This window comes from Choloepus didactylus, chromosome 6 (assembly GCF_015220235.1).
Source record: "Choloepus didactylus isolate mChoDid1 chromosome 6, mChoDid1.pri, whole genome shotgun sequence".
In the NCBI taxonomy this organism is placed as follows: Eukaryota; Metazoa; Chordata; class Mammalia; order Pilosa; family Megalonychidae; genus Choloepus; species Choloepus didactylus.
Window position 1 is genome coordinate 98,055,801 of NC_051312.1, and position 19,565 is coordinate 98,075,365.

At 40.0% G+C, this 19,565-nt stretch overlaps 1 protein-coding gene across 4 annotated transcripts in view; it reads right to left on the reverse strand.

Annotated features, from left to right (window-relative positions):
* RAB30 (RAB30, member RAS oncogene family) overlaps positions 1–19,151 on the reverse strand; it is a 95,518-nt gene extending 76,367 nt beyond the window's left edge. For 2 of the 4 annotated variants that reach the window (XM_037840878.1, XM_037840877.1), the window contains exon 1: positions 18,999–19,151. The gene's annotated coding sequence lies outside the window, so the exon portion shown is untranslated. Of the gene's footprint in view, positions 1–14,121; positions 14,140–18,520; positions 18,890–18,998 lie in introns of those variants that run through there. The other 2 variants (XM_037840880.1, XM_037840879.1) reach the window with 2 other exon arrangements.
* Between the last annotated feature and the right edge of the window lie 414 nt (positions 19,152–19,565).

The following is a 19,565-nucleotide window of genomic DNA, read 5'->3' on the forward strand; positions in this document are numbered from 1 at the left end:
ATCCCAAATGCCCATCAACTGATGAAAGGATAAATAAAATGTGGTATATACATATAATGGAATACCATTCAGCATTCAAAAGAAATGAAGTAATGAAAGATGCTAAACATGGATGAACTTTGAAAACATTATGCTAAGTGAAAGTAGCTACAAAAAAAAAAAGCATATTGTATGATTCCATTTATATGAAATGTCCAGAATAGATAAATCTAGAGCAACAAAGAGTAGATTAGGAGTTGTTTGAGCTGGAGGGGTGGGGTGAGAAGGATGGAGAGCAACTGCTAATGGGTAGAAAAAATGTCCTAAGATTGATTGTGGTGATGGACACACAACTCTGTGATCATACTGAACACCACTGAATTGCACACTCTAAAATGGGAGAATTATGTGGTATGTGCATTATACCACAAATAAAGCTATTTATAAAATCATGATATAAAAAAGAGTAAATTTTGAGAACTCTCACTCCACCCTCACATATATACATACCCCTCCCACTCCTGCCGTCCACTACCAGTAACCACTTTTACTAATTTTATATCCTTACAGGGTTTCTTTGTGAAAATTCAAATACATTTTCTTATGCTCCCCATCCCCATTCTTTCACAAAATACATACTGTTCTGCACCTTCTTTCTTTTACTCAATATATCCTGGAGAACTTTCCATATCAGTATTTAGAGACCTTCCTAATTCTTGTTTGTAGTAGTACAAATGTGTCTATTAAATCAGTCAGCTACTGATGCAAACTGAGGGATGTTTTGAATCATTTGCTACTAGCAACAATGATGCAGTTAGTGTGCTCTTTCCTTTTAACTTGGTTTCAACAGGTGAAATTCTGTTCATGGACAACTAGGAGGCAATGTGGAGTAGCAGGAACTGTTTCAGAGTTAGAACTGGGTTTGCATCCCGACTCCTTTGCTGACTAGCTATGTGACCCTGGGAAAATTACTTGTACTTTCCAAGCATTAGTTTCCTCTCATGTAAAATAGGCAAAATCCCACCTACTACATAAGGTTGCTTTCAGGGTTAAAAAAAAAAAAAAAAAGGCAAGCTAGTCTCCCACAGGCCAAATTTGAGACCATTTGAGTATCAAAAGGCATAAAGTGTCCACTTCACACCCACTAGCATGGCTATAGTTAAACAACAACAACAACAAACTAACAATTATTAGAGACGTTGTAACCCTTGTGAACTGCTGGTAAGAATGTAAAATGGTACAACTGCTGTGGGAAAGAGTTTGGCAATTCCTCAAAGAGTTAAACATAAAAATTACCATATGAGCCAGCAATTCTACTCCTAGGTATATACTCAGAAGAATTGAAAACAGGTACTCAAACAAATACTTATACATCAATGTTCACAGCAGCATTATTCATAATAGCCAAAAGGTGGAAACAACCAAATATCCATCAATTGATGAATGGATAAGCAAAATATGGTATATTATTAAGCTACAAAAAGGAATGAAGTACTGAAACATGCTACAATATGGATGAACCACGAAAACATTGTGCTAAATGAAAGAAGCAAGATGCAAAAGATCCCATATTGTATATTTCCATTTGTATGATCTATCTAAAACAGGTAAATCCACAGAGAAAGAAAGCAGATTAGTGGTTGCTAGGGGCTATGGGGAAGGGAGAATGGCAGTGTGCTGACTGCTTAATGGGTACAGGGTTTCCTTTTGGGGTAATAAAAATATTTTGGAATTAGATAGAGGTGATGGTTGCACAACATTGTGAAGGAACTGAATGCTACTAATTTGTACACATTAAAATGGTTAATTTTAAATTAATGTTATGTGAATTTCACCTAATTTCTTAAAAAAAAGTCATAAGATTGGTTATGGATTATAGCACATTTGATGGGGAGTGGGGGAGAACCCATGAGTCCAAATAATACTTTTTAAAGGGTGTGGATGAAAAGAACAAGAGCTAATCTATCAGAAAAATAATAAGTGCAGAAGGAAGGGAGAAATAGAAGATCATCCTTTTACAACCAACAAATGTTTTAGGTCAAGATTATTAATAAACATTAAAACTATTAGGCGAAAGCTGTTGAGGAACAGGATAAACAACCTCAGAGTAACACTCTACCTCAAAGGTTTAGCTAGAATCTAATAATGAGAAAACAATCAGAGAAATCCAATTAACAGTCTACAAGACAACTGACTTGCAATCTTCAAAGATTTCAATGTCATGAAAGACAAAACAGGCAGGGGACGTGTGCTATATTAAAGGAAACTGAAGATACACAATTACCTCATGTGGTCCTTGATTAAATCCCAGATCAAAACTTTTTTTTAAAGGTTATAAAGGACACTAAAGGTTATGAAAAGGTTATAAAGGACGGAAATCTGAAAAATATTATTGTTTCATTGTAATAGTGTTGTGGTTACATGGGAGAATGTCTTGTTCTTAGGAGATGCATGCCTAAGTGATTAGAGAAAAAATGTTGTGATGCCTGAAATTCACTTTTTTTTTTTTTAAATCTTCATTTTATTGAGTATATTCACATACCACGCAGTCATACAAAACAAATCGTACATTCGATTGTTCACAGTACCATTACATAGTTGTACATTCATCACCTAAATCAATCCCTGACACCTTCATTAGCACACACACAAAAATAACAAGAATAATAATTCAAGTGAAAAAGAGCAATTGAAGTAAAAAAGAACACTGGGTATTTTTGTCTGTTTGTTTGTTTGTTTCCTTCCCCTATTTTTCTACTCATCCATCCATAAACTAGACAAAGTGGAGTGTGGTCCTTATGGCTTTCCCAATCCCATTGTCACCCCTCATAAGCTACATTTTTATATAACTGTCTTCGAGATTCATGGGTTCTGGGTTGTAGTTTGATAGTTTCAGGTATCCGCCACCAGCTACCCCAATTCTTTAGAACCTAAAAAGGGTTGTCTAAAGTGTGCGTAAGAGTGCCCACCAGAGTGACCTCTCGGCTCCTTTTGGAATCTCTCAGCCACTGAAGCTTATTTCATTTCCTTTCACATCCCCCTTTTGGTCAAGAAGATGTTCTCCGTCCCACGATGCCAGGTCTACATTCCTCCCCAGGAGTCATATTCCACGTTGCCAGGGAGATTCAGTCCCCTGGGTGTCTGATCCCACGTAGGGGGGAGGGCAGTGATTTCACCTTTCAGGTTGGCTTAGCCAGAGAGAGAGGGCCACATCTGAGCAACAAAGAGGCATTCAGGAGGAGGCTCTTAGGCACAGTTATAGGGAGGCCTAGCCTCTCCTTTGCAGCAACTGTCTTCCCAAGGGTAAAACCTATGGTAGAGGGCTCAACCCATCAAACCACCAATTCCCTATGTCTGTGGTCATGTTAGCAACCATTGAGGTGGGGTAGGCGAATACCCCTGCATTCTCCACAGGCTCCTCAAGGGGGCACTACATATTTTTTTCCTGGTTTTTTTGTTTGTTTGTTTTTTTTTAAACTGTTCTTCCTTTTTAAATCAACTGTATGGGAAAAAAAATTAAAAACAAAACAAAACAAAAAAAAAAAAAAGAAAGAAAAACATACAATAAAAGAACATTTCAAAGAGACCATAACAAGGGAGTAAGAAAAAGACAACTAATCTAAGATAACTGCTTTACTTCCAACCTGTTCCTACTTTACCCCAAGGAAGTTACATAATACAGCAACATTTCTGTGAACTTGCTCCTACTATATCCATCAGAAATTAACAGACCATAGTCATTCCTGGGCATCCCCAGAACTTTAAATAGCATATCTGTTCTTCTTGGATTACTGTTCCCTTTCCTTAATTGCTCTCTATTGCTAGTTCCCCTACATTCTAAATTATAAACCATTCGTTTTACATTTTTCAAAGTTCACATTAGTGGTAGCATATAATATTTCTCTTTCTGTGCCTGGCTTATTTCGCTCAGCATTATGTCTTCAAGGTTCATCCATGTTGTCATATGTTTCACGAGATCGTTCCTTCTTACTGCCGCGTAGTATTCCATCGTGTGTATATACCACATTTTATTTATCCACTCATCTCTTGAAGGACATTTGGGTTGTTTCCATCTCTTAGCAATTGTGAATAATGCTGCTATGAACATTGGCGTGCAGATATCTGTTCGTGTCACTGCTTTCCGATCTTCTGGGTATATACCGAGAAGTGCAATCGCTGGATCGAATGGTAACTCTATATCTAGTTTTCTAAGGAACTGCCAGACTGACTTCCAGAGTGGCTGAACCATTATACAGTCCCACCAACAATGAATAAGAGTTCCAGTTTCTCCACATCCCCTCCAGCATTTGTAGTTTCCTGTTTGTTTAATGGCAGCCACTCTAATAGGTGTTAGATGGTATCTCATTGTGGTCTTAATTTGCATCTCTCTAATAGCTAGTGAAGCTGAACATTTTTTCATGTATTTCTTGGCCATTTGTATATCCTCTTCAGAGAACTGTCGTTTCATATCTTTTGCCCATTTTATACTTGGGCTGATTATACTATTGTCATTGAGTTGTAGGATTTCTTTATATATGCAAGATATCAGTCTTTTGTCAGATACATGGTTTCCAAAAATTTTTTCCCATTGAGTTGGCTGCCTCTTCACCTTTTTGAGAAATTCCTTTGAGGTGCAGAAACTTCTAAGCTTGAGGAGTTCCCATTTATCTATTTTCTCTTTTGTTGCTTGTGCTTTGGGTGTAAAGTCTAGGAAGTGGCCACCTAATACAATGTCTTGAAGATATTTTCCTACATTATCTTCTAGGAGTTTTATGGTACTTTCTTTTATATTGAGATCTTTGGTCCATTTTGAGTTAATTTTTGTGTAGGGGGTGAGGTAGGGGTCCTCTTTCATTCTTTTGGATATGGATAGCCAACTCTCCCAGCCCCATTTGTTGAATAGACCATTATGACTCAGTTCAGTGACTTTGGGGGCCTTATCAAAGATCAGTCGGCCATAGATCTGAGGGTCTATCTCTGAATTCTCAATTTGATTCCATTGATATATATGTCTATCTTTGTGCCAGTACCATGCTGTTTTGACAACTGTGGCTTTATAATAAGCTTCAAAGTCAGGGAGTGTAAGTCCTCCCACTTTGTTTTTCTTTTTTAGAGTGTCTTTAGCAATTCGAGGCATCTTCGCTTTCCAAATAAATTTGATAACTAGCTTTTCCAAGTCTGCAAAGTAGGTTGTTGGAATTTTGATTGGGATTGGATTGAATCTGTAGATGAATTTGGGTAGAATTGACATCTTAAGGACATTTAGCCTTCCTAACCATGAACATGGAATATTTTTCCATCTTTTAAGGTCCCCTTCTATTTCTTTTAGTAGAGTTACGTAGTTTTCTTTGTATAGGTCTTTTACATCTTTGGTTAAGTTTATTCCTAGGTACTTGATTTTTTTAGTTGCTATTGAAAATGGTATCTTTTTCTTGAGTATCTCTTCAGTTTGTTCATTTCTAGCATATAGAAACATTACTGACTTATGTGCATTAATTTTGTATCCCGCTACTTTGCTAAATTTGTTTATTAGCTCTAGTAGCTGTATCGTCGATTTCTCAGGGTTTTCCAGATATAAGATCATATCGTCTGCAAACAATGACAGTTTTACTTCTTCTTTTCCAATTTGGATGCCTTTTATTTCTTTGTCTTGCCGGATTGCCCTGGCTAGCACTTCCAGCACAATGTTGAATAACAGTGGTGACAGCGGGCATCCTTGTCTTGTTCCTGATCTTAGAGGGAAGGCTTTCAGTCTCTCACCATTGAGTACTATGCTGGCTGTGGGTTTTTCATATATGCTCTTTATCATATTGAGGAAGTTTCCTTCAATTCCTACCTTTTGAAGTGTTTTTATCAAAAACGGATGTTGGATTTTGTCAAATGCTTTTTCAGCATCTATTGAGATGATCATTTGATTTTTCCCTTTTGAATTTTTAATGTGTTGTAATACGTTGATTGATTTTCTTATGTTGAACCATCCTTGCATGTCTGGAATGAACCCCAGTTGGTCATGGTGTATGATTTTTTTAATGTGTCTTTGGATTCGATTTGCAAGTATTTTGTTGAGGATTTTTGCATCTATATTCATTAGGGAGATTGGCCTGTAGTTTTCCTTTTTCGTAGCATCTTTGCCTGGTTTTGGTATTAGATTGACGTTAGCTTCATAAAATGAGTTAGGTAGTGTTCCATTTTCTTCAAGGTTTTGAAAGAGTTTGAGTAAGACTGGTGTCAGTTCTTTCTGGAAAGTTTGGTAGAATTCCCCTGTGAAGCCATCTGGCCATGGGCATTTATTTGTGGGAAGATTTTTGATGACTGATTGGATCTCTTTGCTTGTGATGGGTTGGTTGAGGTCTTCTATTTCTTCTCTGGTCAGTCTAGGTTGTTCATATGTTTCCAGGAAATTGTCCATTTCCTCTACATTATCCAGTTTGTTGCCATACAGTTGTTCATAGTATCCTCTTATAATTTTTTCAATTTCTTCAGGATCTGCAGTTATGTCACCTTTTTCATTCATTATTTTGTTTATATGGGTCTTCTCTCTTTTTGATTTTGTCAGTCTAGCTAGGGGCTTGTCAATCTTGTTGATCTTCTCAAAGAACCAACTTTTGGTGATATTTATCCTCTCTATTGTTTTTTTGTTCTCTATGTCATTTATTTCTGCTTTAATCCTTGTTATTTCTTTTCTTCTACTTGGTTTAGGATTGGTTTGCTGTTCATTTTCTAGCTTCTTCAGTTGATCCATTAGTTCTTTGATTTTGGCTCTTTCTTCCTTTTTAATATATGTGTTTAGTGCTATAAATTTCCCCCTCAGCACTGCTTTTGCTGCATCCCATAGGTTTTCGTATGTTGTGTTCTCATTTTCGTTCGTCTCTATATATTTAGCAATTTCTCTTGCTATTTCTTCTTTAACCCACTGATTGTTTAGGAGTGTGTTGTTTAACCTCCAGGCATTTGTGAAGTTTCTAAGTCTCTGATGGTTATTGACTTCTAATTGTATTCCACTGTGGTCAGAGAATGTGCTTTGAATAATTTCAATCTTTTTAAATTTACTGAGGCTTGTTTTATGTCCCAGCATATGATTTATTCTGGAGAAAGTTCCATGAGCACTAGAAAAGTATGTGTATCCTGGTGATTTGGGATGTAATGTTCTGTATATGTCTGTTAAATCTAATTCATTTATCAGATTGTTTAGGTTTTCAATTTCCTTATTGGTCCTGTCTGGTTGATCTATCTATAGGAGAGAGTGATGTGTTGAAGTCTCCCACAATTATTGTGGAAACATCAATTGCTTCCTTTAGTTTTGCCAGCGTTTCTCTCATGTATTTTGTGGCACCTTGATTGGGTGCATAGACATTTATGATTGTTATTTCTTCTTGTTGAATTGCCCCTTTTATTAATATGTAGTGGCCTTCTTTGTCTCTCAAAACATCCCTGCATTTAAAGTCTATTTTATCTGAGATTAATATTGCTACACCTGCTTTCTTTTGGCTGTAGCTTGCATGAAATATTTTTTTTCCATCCTTTCACTGTCAATTTCTTTGTGTCCCTGTGTCTAAGATGAGTCTCTTGTATGCAACATATTGATGGTTCATTTTTTTTTTGATCCATTCTGCGAATCTATATCTTTTAATTGGGGAGTTTAATCCATTTACATTCAACGTTATAACCGTGAAGGCATTTCTTGAATCAGCCATCTTATCCTTTGGTTTATGTTTGTTATATATATTTTTCCCCTCTCTCTATTAATATCCTTTATTGTACCCATACCGAATCTCTTTAGTACTGAACCTTTCTCCAGGTCTCTCTGTCCTTTCTTTGTTTCTCTGTCTGTAGGGCTTCCTTTAGTATCTCCAGTAGGGCAGGTCTCTTGTTAGCAAATTCTCTCAGCATTTGTTTGTCTGTGAAAAATTTAAGCTCTCCTTCAAATTTGAAGGAGAGCTTTGCTGGATAAAGTATTCTTGGTTGGAAATTTTTCTCACTCAGAATTTTGAATATATCATGCCACTGCCTTCTTGCCTCCATAGTGGCTGCTGAGTAGTCACTACTTAGTCTTATGCTGTTTCCTTTGTATGTGGTGAATTGCTTTTCTCTTGCTGCTTTCAGAACTTGCTCCTTCTCTTCCGTGTTTGACAGTGTGATCAGAATATGTCTCAGAGTGGGTTTATTTGGATTTATTCTATTTGGAGTTCGCTGAGCATTTATGATTTGTGTATTTATGTTGTTCAGAAGATTTGGGAAGTTTTCCCCAACAATTTCTTTGAATACTCTTCCTAGACCTTTACCCTTTTCTTCCCCTTCTGGAACACCAATGAGTCTTATATTAGGACGTTTTATATTATCTATCATATCCCTGAGGTCCGTTTCGATTTTTTCAATTTTTTTCCCCATTCTTTCTTTTATGCTTTCATTTTCCATTCTGTCATCTTCCAGGTCACTGATTCGTTGTTCAACTTCCTCTAGTCTTGTACTATGAGTGTCCAGAATCTTTTTAATTTGGTCAACAGTTTCTTTAATTTCCATAAGATCATCTATTTTTTTATTTAGTCTTGCAATGTCTTCTTTATGCTCTTCTAAGGTCTTCTTGATATCCTTTGTATTCTGTACTATGGTCTCATTGTTCATCTTTAGTTCTTTGAGTAGCTACTCCAGGTGTTGTGTCTCTTCTGATCTTTTGATTTGGGTGCTTGGGCTTGGGTTATCCACATCGTCTGGTTTTTTCATATGCTTTATAATTTTCTGTTGTTTTTGGCCTCTTGGCATTTGCGGAACTTGATAGGGTTCTTTTAGGATGTGTAGACCAATTGAAGTCCTTATCTCTAATTTATCAGATATACAGCTTCGTGGAGTACACTTTCTCTAACTAACCAGCAGGTGGCGTCCACGAGCCACCTGTTCTCCACAAGCCAGCTCTCCCCTGCTTTGCCTTTGTGGTGAGTGGGGGAGTGTGCCAGTTTGAATGTATTGTGTCCCCCAAATGCCATTATCTTTGTAGTCTTGTGTGGGGCAGAAGTTTTGGTGTTGGTTAGATTTGCTTGGAGTGTGCCCCACCCAGCCGTCGGTGATAATTTTGATGAGATGTTCCCATGGAGGCGTGGCCCCACCCATTCGGGGTGGGCCTTGATCGGTGGAGCTATATAAATGAGCTAACTTGGGGGGAGAAAAGAGAGTGCAGCTGGGAGTGATGTTTTGAAGAGAAGCAAGCTTGCTAGAAAGGAACTTCCTGGGAGAAAGCCGTTTTGAGGCCAGAGCTTTGGAACAGATGCCAGCTGCCTTCCTAGCTAACAGAGGTTTTCCGGAGGCCATTGCCCATCCTCCGGTGAGGGTACCCGATTGCTGATGTGTTACCTTGGATGCTTTGTGGCCTTAAGACTGTAATTGTAAATAAACCCCCATTTTATAAAAGCTTATCCATCTCTGGTGTTTTGCATTCTGCAGCATTAGCAAACTAGGACAGGGAGTGAGTCTTGTGGGGTCCAATTGGTGTACCAAGCTTGCGTGCGTAGTTGGTGTTGCCCACCCTGTATATGGGGCGTGTTTCTGGACAGTCAGGGAGGGGGGATGGCTCTAACAATCAAATCTCCCTGGTGATCCTGGAGTTTTAAAGCTGCTGCAATAGTCTAATCCTTCAGTTCAGTCCTGCCACAGTTTGTCTCTGCCACTGACCCACAAGTCCTTGGTATTGGCATATGGCTCCTGAGACTTGTAAGTGGGTCCCTCTTCCAGGTCGTGCACCCCCTGGTCCTCTGTTGAGGGATGACTGTGCTAGGTCACAGGTGAATGCCATCCCCCCCGGGCGGTTCTGGGCTGCTGGGCTGTGTAGGGAGGCTCCCAGTCTGCTGAAATGATGGCTGAATGGGGCTTTGTTAATTCACACTGCTCCACCTTCCTAACTCTGGGACAATCAGCTGAGGTTGCAGGGAAGGCTAATGTCCACGCCCAGTTTTGTGGAGTGTGCCTGTTATTTGAAGCACTTCCGTCACACTGGGTTGTGTGGGGCAGCTCTGGGCTATGGGGCTGGCGACAGGCAGGAGTGTTTCCTGTCCACCAGGATGATGGCTGTGAGCGGACACCCCCCTTTTCTTGGGAAGTTGTGGTGTTTAGTGAAATTTCTCAGCCACTGGATTATTGCCTTTTGTCTCAGAGCTCTCTTAGTTCTGCTCTTGTCTTGACCTGCCCAAATTGCAAGTCTTTGAAGCTTTCTGTTTGGCTTCTTAGAGTAATTGTTTTACAAAAAGAAAAAAGGATTAAAAAAAAAAAAAAAAAAGGGCCCTCCTCACAGATCTAACGGGTTATTGAAATGCTAAGAGACAAAGCAATTAGGGCCATTAAGGAAAGGTCCACAGGGCAGAGAGATCAGCTTTTCTTCGGGATTTGCATATGAGCCTGAGGGCCTGAGCTCTGCCCTTCCCCTTTCTATGTTCACCAGAACTCCAAAAATCCTCCGCTTTTATTTTGGAGTTTTTCATGCTGTTTTTTTCTATGTCTGTCTCCTCTCTGCTGGGCTGGTGCTCTCAGATTCTCTGGTGTCTGGTCTCAGTCTATCTATGGTTGGAGTTTGGATCAGTAGAATGAGTTTCCGATAAGGGCTGCCACTGCAGTTCTCCCTTCTCCTTCCCGGAGCTGACAGCCCCTCCTCCCATGGGACTGAGCCTGGCAGGGAGGGGCGCGGGTCCCCTGGCCGCAAAAACTTACAGATTTCGCTGATCTCAGCAGTTCGACGTTTTCATGAGTGTTGTATGAAGTATGCCCAAAGTCAGATTGCTCTGTGGTGTCCAGTCCACGCAGTTCCTGGCTTTCTACCTACTTTCCTGGAGGAGTAACTAAAACATACAGCTCACCAGTTTGCCATCTTGCCCCGCCCCCTGAAATTCACTTTCAAATGGTTTAACAAAAAGAAAATATGTGTGTGTGTGTGTGTGTGTGTGTGTGTGTGTGTGTGTGTGTGTAGAAAGAGAAAGGGAAAGCAAATGAATCTAGAGTAAGGTATTCTCTGTACTGTTCTTGTGATTTTTCTGTAGGCATGAAAATTTTCAAAATAAGTCGGGGGGGTGGATCAAATAGAATATGTAAACCAGCTGGCATCCAGTGACCCTATAACAGTTAGTAAATTTCGTCTCCAGCTAAGTCAACAGGTATACAGAAAACTTCTCCCCCTGTGCCTGGCTCTATATTAGGTAGTATGAACCATATGAAAGTAGATGCCAGCAAGTGCACATGCTGACTCAGAGAGCAAGGCAAAAACATGAAGCAAGTAGAGAAGCAGTGTGGTTTGGGTTCCAGAAAACCTACGTAAGGTCCCAATCCAACTCTGTGATTTTTTTTTTTTAGCCGGGTAACTTTTTTAAAAAACTAGTTATTTAACATGACTAAGAATTGTTTCCTAATTTGTATGTAAAAACGGAGCTAATAGCAACCACCTAGGATTGAGAGAATGAGAGAGAATACACAACACACCATGGATGAAGCCCCTTAATAAAGGATGTTAATCTCCTATTCAGTGGGGAAGAAGTAAAGCTCCTGAGTGGCTCCACTTTTGTTTTCCTATAGAATACCCTGCACAGGTCCTCGCATTTAGCTTATGCTCACAAAACATTGGTTGAAGAAGTATCGATAAGGCATTATGAGGCAGAATGCCTAAAAAGTCTTTCAGGCTACAATTGTCATTGGAATTAAAGGAAAGATATTTATAGCTAGCTCAGTCAGCGACAGCAGCATTTTAACATTCCTTTATATGTGCATGTAAATTAGCCAAAGCCCTTTTAAACACATTATCTCATTTGATCCTCATAATAATCCCCATTTTATAGATGACAAAACTGAGGCTTGAAAACCCAAATTGCCCATGGTAGCACACAGCTCAAATTTATATTTACTCCACCCAGTCACAATGGCTAAAAGAATAGAAATAATTCATGGCTCCTGATTCTCAACAATATCTTCCCCAGGGTCCCTGCAAGAGAAGAATGAGTCACTGGTGGCTACTCCTAAAGTCATACCTGCTTTTCTACAGACAAATGCCAAAAATCTGCCCTTGGAAAGTGGTTTCTATTGAAATTCAGAAAGACGAACACTGGAGCCTTTTAACAACTTGCTGCAGATATTTAAAGAGCAGAGCTTAAATTCCCCTTTCCAGTGTGGTTCTATGGCTAAGATGTGTAGAGGAAGTGAGCAGAAGAAGTGATTTTCATCTCAGGGTTGATGATGTCCACATTTAATGAACTCAAAACCAAAAGTTTCCTGCAAAATTTTCTGGGGAAACCTCTTAGTTGCTTCATAGTTTCAGTTCACTTTTTAAACATCATGCTGAGTTGCAGGCAGGGATAATGTATTTTCTTTCTTTCTTCCAGAGATTTCCTCATTATTTACACAACAACTTTTATAACAGCCATCAGAAAAACCAGCAAGGACTCTGTGGTTCCATTTTTGCCCACTTTCTATCCAACCTCCACAATTTCCTCCCTCCCCTTAGTAAGAGTTTAGCCCATGTGGCTAATGGAGTTGGCAAAGGAATGTAGAAATGGCATTCTCAAACACTGTTGATAAGAATTTAAATTAAGGGGCAATTAAAGGGAAACTGTTCATACCCTTTGACTTAGCAATTCTACTCCTAGAATTGTATCCTACAAAAATATACCCATGAGTATATCACAAAAAAATTGTATACACAAAGGCTCACTGCAGCACAGTTTCCAACAGCTGTTAAGAAAGGTAAGTTAAAGCAATATGCAAAACATGGAGAAACTGCCCAAAATATATTAAGTGAAAGCTACAGAATAACATGTATTATAATACCATTAGTAGTATATACATGAAAAAACGACAGAACACACATCAAACTCTCAACAGTTGATTATCTTTGTGGGGTGGAATTAAGGAGGACTTCAATATGTAGCTCATTGTGTATTCTGTAATGAATTTTGATTAATCTTATTTTATTTCAAGAATCAAAAAATTTAAGATATTTATTTATATGCTACTAGAAGGAGAAGATACTTGGGGTGGGGCATAGTCTCCAACCTCTGTACACTTACCAATCCTGTCCTTTTCACTTTGAAAAGAGCTACCATTCCACCAGCAATATTATGTCCAGTATTAGCAAGGGTAGAGTGCCAGCTATAGAAGTTTGAACTCCCATAGAATGATAAAATCCATTTAGAAAGAACATGAAAGATCATCTACAATATTCCTGACAAATGGTATTCCAGTCCTTGGGCTGATTAAATATTTGCACTACCTTCTGAAGCAACCTTTGATATTTTGAACTTTGCTGCAACATTCCCAAAGACCACATTCAGGAAAGGCAGCTGATCTATATACCAATATCCACAACATGCTCTGCTAAATGGACAAAATCATTATTACAACAATAACACTGTAACTTATTATCTAATGTGCAACTCCCATTAAAATTTCCCCACTTGTCCCCCAAATTTCCTTTATAGCTTTTTTTTCTTAAGTTCAGGATCTTATGCTGCATTTGGTTGTCCTATCTCTTCAGTCTCCTTTCATCTGGATCAGCCCCCATATCTGTTGTTTTGTTTTGTTTGTCTTTCATGACATTGACATTTTTGAAGATCACAGGCCAGCTGTTTTGCAGTATGTTACACAATCTGGATTTGTCTGATTGTTTCCTCATGATGAAATTCAGGTTAAACATTAATGGCAAGAATTCTACACTGGTGATGTTGTGTTCTTCCCAAACATCAGGTTGTCTCATTGTTGCTCTAAGTTTTTTCCTCATTTTGTCTCTGTGGAAACTAAGCAAGCCATCACTCAATAAATATGATATTGAAAACAATAAATAAAGATACTGTGAAGAACAGCTACCATGAGCACCAGATATACATAGTGCCAGGCATTTAAAACACATTTTCCCATTTAAACCTCACAACAATCCTGCAAAGAAGCAGAGGTTCAAAGAGTTTAAGTAACTTGCCCAAGGACATGCACTTAGTGATAGAACACACATACCCTTTTCTGAGAAAACGTGTGCAAGCACATATGAACTCCAGGGAGAGTGTTAATATACAAGTGAACATACACATGATTTAGTATATGATTTCAGGGGTTCCTAGTCTCCCTGAGGACATTCCAAGGACAAGTTAAGAACCCTTACCTTAGGCTAATCTTGAGGATGCTTACCTAGTTTTCACGGGTTGAGTACCTCTGGGGAAGAAACTGAAAATAAATTATCTGTGGTCCATATAGAATTCCTCCCTATTCGGAAATGTTCTTTGGAGATGGGTGACATTTCTACAATAGCCAAGAAAATAATAATTTAGCATAATTGTTCTCTAAATTATTGTAACATTCTGGTGTTTTGTTGGTTTGGTTTGTTTTACTACTCAGCAACAAAATCAGAAAAATAAAGACAATGTAGAGAGTTTTTCATAAAGCTAAACACGTGTTAATTCTAAAAGTATGCTCTTCCTATGATTTTTTATATTAAATGTCCTCTATTTTATGAGATGAAAGTGAAAGGAAACATTTTTAAAGTATGCATAGCCTTAAAAAATAAGCATTGTCAAAAATCCAATTTTATTTCATTTTTTATTATTTTACTTGTCTGTACAATTAAAAAGTCTGAGAATCATTGATTTAGGGAACAGCAAACTATTAGAATGATTTAGGGGAAACTAATTTGAATAAAGGAAGCTCAGCCCATAAAGAAACCAGATCTGAAATATTTCTGAATTCCCTAAAAGTCATCCACAAAACATCTCATAGACTGCAGGTCTCTGAAAGAGATGCTAATGGATTTGTTTAAAGTATTTGACATTTGACATTTGCATTACTAATTGCTCTCTTCCAGTGTGTTGTGCTTTTGAATGGGCCCTTGATGACTTAGGTTAGATCACTCAGTGGACAAACATTTACGGAGTCCCCAATTCGTGCAAGGCACTGGGAACAGTCTAGTGAGCTCTTTCTTGCCATCATGTCTCAGGTCAATGGTAGCCTGACATTTTGTGGGCCCTCTCGCACACACATCCCCAGCCCCTAGAAAGAATCAATACTTCTCTAACGATGTGCTCTCCTAGCACTAAGTACATACCTCTGTGTGTGATTAAAATTTCTCCAAAACAGACACTCTTAATCAATGTTGTATCCCTAGTACAGTGCCTACCATATAGCTGGGAATCAGTAAGAATTTGTAGAATAAATATATTTTCTAGTCAAGGAAACTCAAGCTCAGAGAAAGAATGTGATGTGTGTCCAACATCATATAGCTTCAAAAATAAGTAGTGCCTGGTCTTATAAAGTCCATCCAGAGCTCTCGTCTACTTCACCATACCTCAGTCTACACATGGATAAAAGTGAGGGGGAGGTCTTACACATCTTTCAGGAACCTAAACTCAGCATGTCTAAAAGTACCCCCTGTCTGCAACAAACAAACAAATAACTCTGGTCCTCATCAAATATTCCCTTTTTCTGTAAACAGTAAAATCAGTTGCTCAAGCCAAAACTTAAGTCATGCTTGTCTCCCATATCCAATCAATCAACAAATCTTACCAATTATAATTTTCAGATTTAGTGCTTCTCGAATCCCTTCTCTCTAAGCCCTCTGCCACCACCCTAGATCTAAGCCACCATCATCCCTCACCTATACTACAACGACTTGCTGTCGGCCTCTCCACTTTCACTTTGGTCAACTCCCTCCTCCGTTCCCTTCACCCTTCACTTAACAGCCAGGGTGATGTTTTAAATATTTATCTAAATAAGTCATTCATTTAGCTAATTGAAGTCCTTTAATAGGTTCTCATTGCCCTTAGGATAAAGACCAAAATTCACCTTTAGCTTAGAAAGTTGTACACCTCTAGCCTCTACCCACCTCTCTAGCCTTGTCGTTATTCACTCTGGTCTCTCTCCCCTTCCACTACCTCCATATATTGGCTGCCCTTTTTTCAAATCCTCATACTTACACTCTTCCCTTTGTAACCTTGGCCTGAAACCCACTTTCTCCTCGTTAAGGCACCTCCCATCACCATCCTGAATTTCTCCCACTCACTCTTCAAGTTGACATGTCACTTCTTACAGATCTCCCCTAATTCCCTCACAGAAGGGGACAGCCTCATGTTAGGTCTTTCCATTTCACCTTGGAGTAGCATCCCCTTTTGTAAATAGCATTGATGTTCAAGGATTGTCTTCCCTACTAGAATTTAAGCTCCATGAGGGCAGGGAAAGTGTCTGTCTTCTGTCTCTTCAAACATAAACATAGTGCTTAACACATAGTAGCTGCTCAATTACTACTTTTTTGTGAGAATGATAGGTTGGAGCCAATTACAGAGGGCTATAACATCAGGCCAAGTAAACAAAGAGGAAAGGATCATTATCCCTTTGCAGATATGTAAACTGAGGCAGAAAGAAATGCATGGTTCCAGGATTACAGAGACAGCAGTGACAGGGGCAAATATAGCCCTCCATTCAGTTCATATCTCCTCCCTGAAACTCTAAAAAGCCTGGATGGGTGAGGGAACATTTCAGAAGAAGACAACAGGAATGAGAAGGTGGTGAGAGAGAGGTCGCGGATGACACCTTCTGAATATCCCTGTCACACAGTTACCTCCAGATAGACTGCAGTTAGACTTTCTACACCTGTAGAAGCACTGCTGTTAAACAAGCATAATCACCACCAGCCCCTTCTCCTTAAGAGAGGGGTATAAAATGACAAACTTCTTTCATCTACAAAGAAGAAACAACAGGAGGAAAAGCTGTTCCCCCACCCCTTCACCATTACCACCAAATATCTTCAGAAAACAAATAGGCAGTTTGGACACCTGGTTTACTTCTTAGCAGTCAACAGGGAACAGGAAGGGAAGGGAAAAGACAGCCTTCCTATCAGTCACTAGGGCATGGATAAGGGGGAAAAAAAGTATTAATGGAATATGTGCTATTTGACAATAACTTTTTCTTTGGGAATTATGAGAACATTTCATGTAAAGCATAAAAACAAACAAACAAACAAACAAACAAAAACCTTGCTGACACATTGACAATTCTTAATACAGGTGCCAGTGAAAAGAAAAGTACCATGAGCTCAAATGCAACATTTCATTGTCCACATGTGCTGGGGTCAAATTATGTCTGTCACAGAAACCACAAAGCAGGACAGGGGGTCAGGTCTATTGCTGTTCATCCTGCCAAGGAGCAACTGCAAGAAAAGGAAAAGGCAAGTCTCTTCAGAGAGGACTCTGTCAAATAAATATTCAAGCAGTCCACATCTACCCTGGAGTTCCTGGGGGAGGTAGCGGAGAAGAGGTGGGCAGGGTGTTCAGAGACTGGAAAGAGACTCAGAGAAAGAGATGTGATATACTTGTAATAAGGAGAAGATCTTGAAACAGAGAAGAAAAATGACACTTGCAAATGAAGAAACAGGGAAAGAAAGTGAAAGAACTTCAAGAGACATAGAGGGGTGGGGAAAGGAAGGTAGAGGGGAAAAGGACAGGACACCCAGAAGGGCAGGGAGTGAGCAACAGAGACAAGTAGAGAAAGATAAAGGCAGACAGTTCATCTTTTCCACAATCCAAAAGCTGCTCACTCTATCCCAATAAATCACCCTACTACAAAGCCCATACAATAGTTTGTCCTTTGCATTTGGTAAAAAGCAGCATTTAACCAAATATCACTCAGCTTCACCTCTGGAATCCTAAGGGTCTAAATTAAAAGTGAACAAAACTGGTTCCACAGCAGAAGGCAGCAGTAAATGACTCTTCCCCTTTCTCCCCCCGTGCCTGACTCCAAAATAAAAAGGCTTGCCATTTTAGAGTTAAACATAAAATACTCTGGCATTTCTCCTTCCTTTGACATTCCAAGAGGGGGTGTGGTTGACCCCAGGACCATTCATTTCCAAAGCTGTAGCTCTCTCCACTAAGACTGGACCCATCTGTTCTGGAGCCAGCCAGCTGTTTATCTTAAAGTAACATATTTACTGCACTAATCATCCCTGTAACTCTTACAGGAGAGCCAACATCACACAAGTCAGAATGCCTTCTGTCCAGTTAAATGTGTCAGTTCGTAAAACAAAACAAAAACAAAAACAAAACCACTGCTATGCTCTTTGGTTTGCCTGGCTAGGGTTACTTTCCCATGAGTATCTTGTAGTAATGCCAAATGAAGGTTAACAGAGCTTCTAACTTTCCCCTTCCCTAACAAGTTAAAACGAACCGGGTGTGCCTAATCGACTCCTTTTCCAAACCGTTACTCCTAACTGGTGACTGTGTCTCAGGAAACGGAGGCTTATTATGGTACCATTGTCAGTTGCAAGGAGCCAATTACAATGTAATTTAAAACAATCACACAAGCACAAATCTGTTGACCCCACTTCCAAACAATCCTGAAATTCTGCAGCCAGGAGAATGGGAAACGCTTAACAAAAACGCTGCCTCAAGCAGCCTAAAAGAATCTTCCTCGGACACGTGAAATGTTTCTGACGGCCAAGGAGTGCACCATTAAAGGACACTGTCACCTCAAATCAGCAGAAAAGGCTAGACAAACGACAGACATTCACATAGACATCAAATAAAGCTCACAAAACTTAACCTACTCAGAAGAAGCACGTTCGTCTTAAAAATGAAGAGTGTGTGTTCGCCCAGGCGACATATTAAATGTTTTAAAGTAGTGCGACTACAGTAAATCACTGTCTCCATTTCTCTTCACGCATCACTCCTCAAACATCAGCACTCGAGCCGTATGTGACAGGACCGCAGCCCCCCACCTCGGCGTTCCTCTTGTTTTCCAAGAGCACTTCCTAACATCCTTCCCAGCCTAGCCCCCTCTTCCAGCCTCAAAGAGGTTGAGAGGAGTTGCGACTAGGGAATTGGCAGGCGCCCGTCCTCTGGTGGGGGAAGATTGCTGGAGTTGTTCTTTGCAGTGACCCAAATTGCACAGAGCTTTTTCCCTCGGCAGCGCCTGAGGGCACATCCCCAATCCGCCCCCACCCCCACCTTCCCAAAAGAAAGCCTTGAGAACTAAGCGTGAGGAATAACTTGGTAGAACCATTTGAATAAATCACTGAAACTCACCTGGTTTGGGATTTTTCTCCCCACCCCAGGCATAAACAGAAATGATGTGCGAATGAGTCACGCACGCCAAGGAAGGTGCTGCGATGCCCTAAGTCCAAGGACTGGACTCAGTCCCTGCCCTGGTGCTGCTGCTACTCTTAGCTCAGCTGGAGCGAGCGCAATCGCAAGCCCAGCAGCAACAAGGGGGGGTGGGGTGGGAGGTGGGGGGGTGTGGATAGACCGTAGCACAATGAATGCGGTGGGGTTTTTGCAATGACATCATCCCTCTGGCCAAAAGGCCCCAATAGCCATGCTCAGGAACGGTGCATTCTGGGAATTGCAGTCTCCGTAGGGTATACCGGGACACTGAGGTTATTGCCGGAACTACAAAGCCCAAAATGCACCAATGTCGGATGCGCCCAGAGCGGGCAAAGGGTGCGAAAGGGAGTTGGCCGCCATGTTGGGAGTGCTGGGGCGATTCTGCGGTACCTGGCTGAGGTTTGCCGGAGCGCAGGAGTCGAGTGGTGGTACAGTGAGGACGGTGAGGTGAAGGACCAGCCGATCGGAGCGCATCGGTCATGAGTCTGG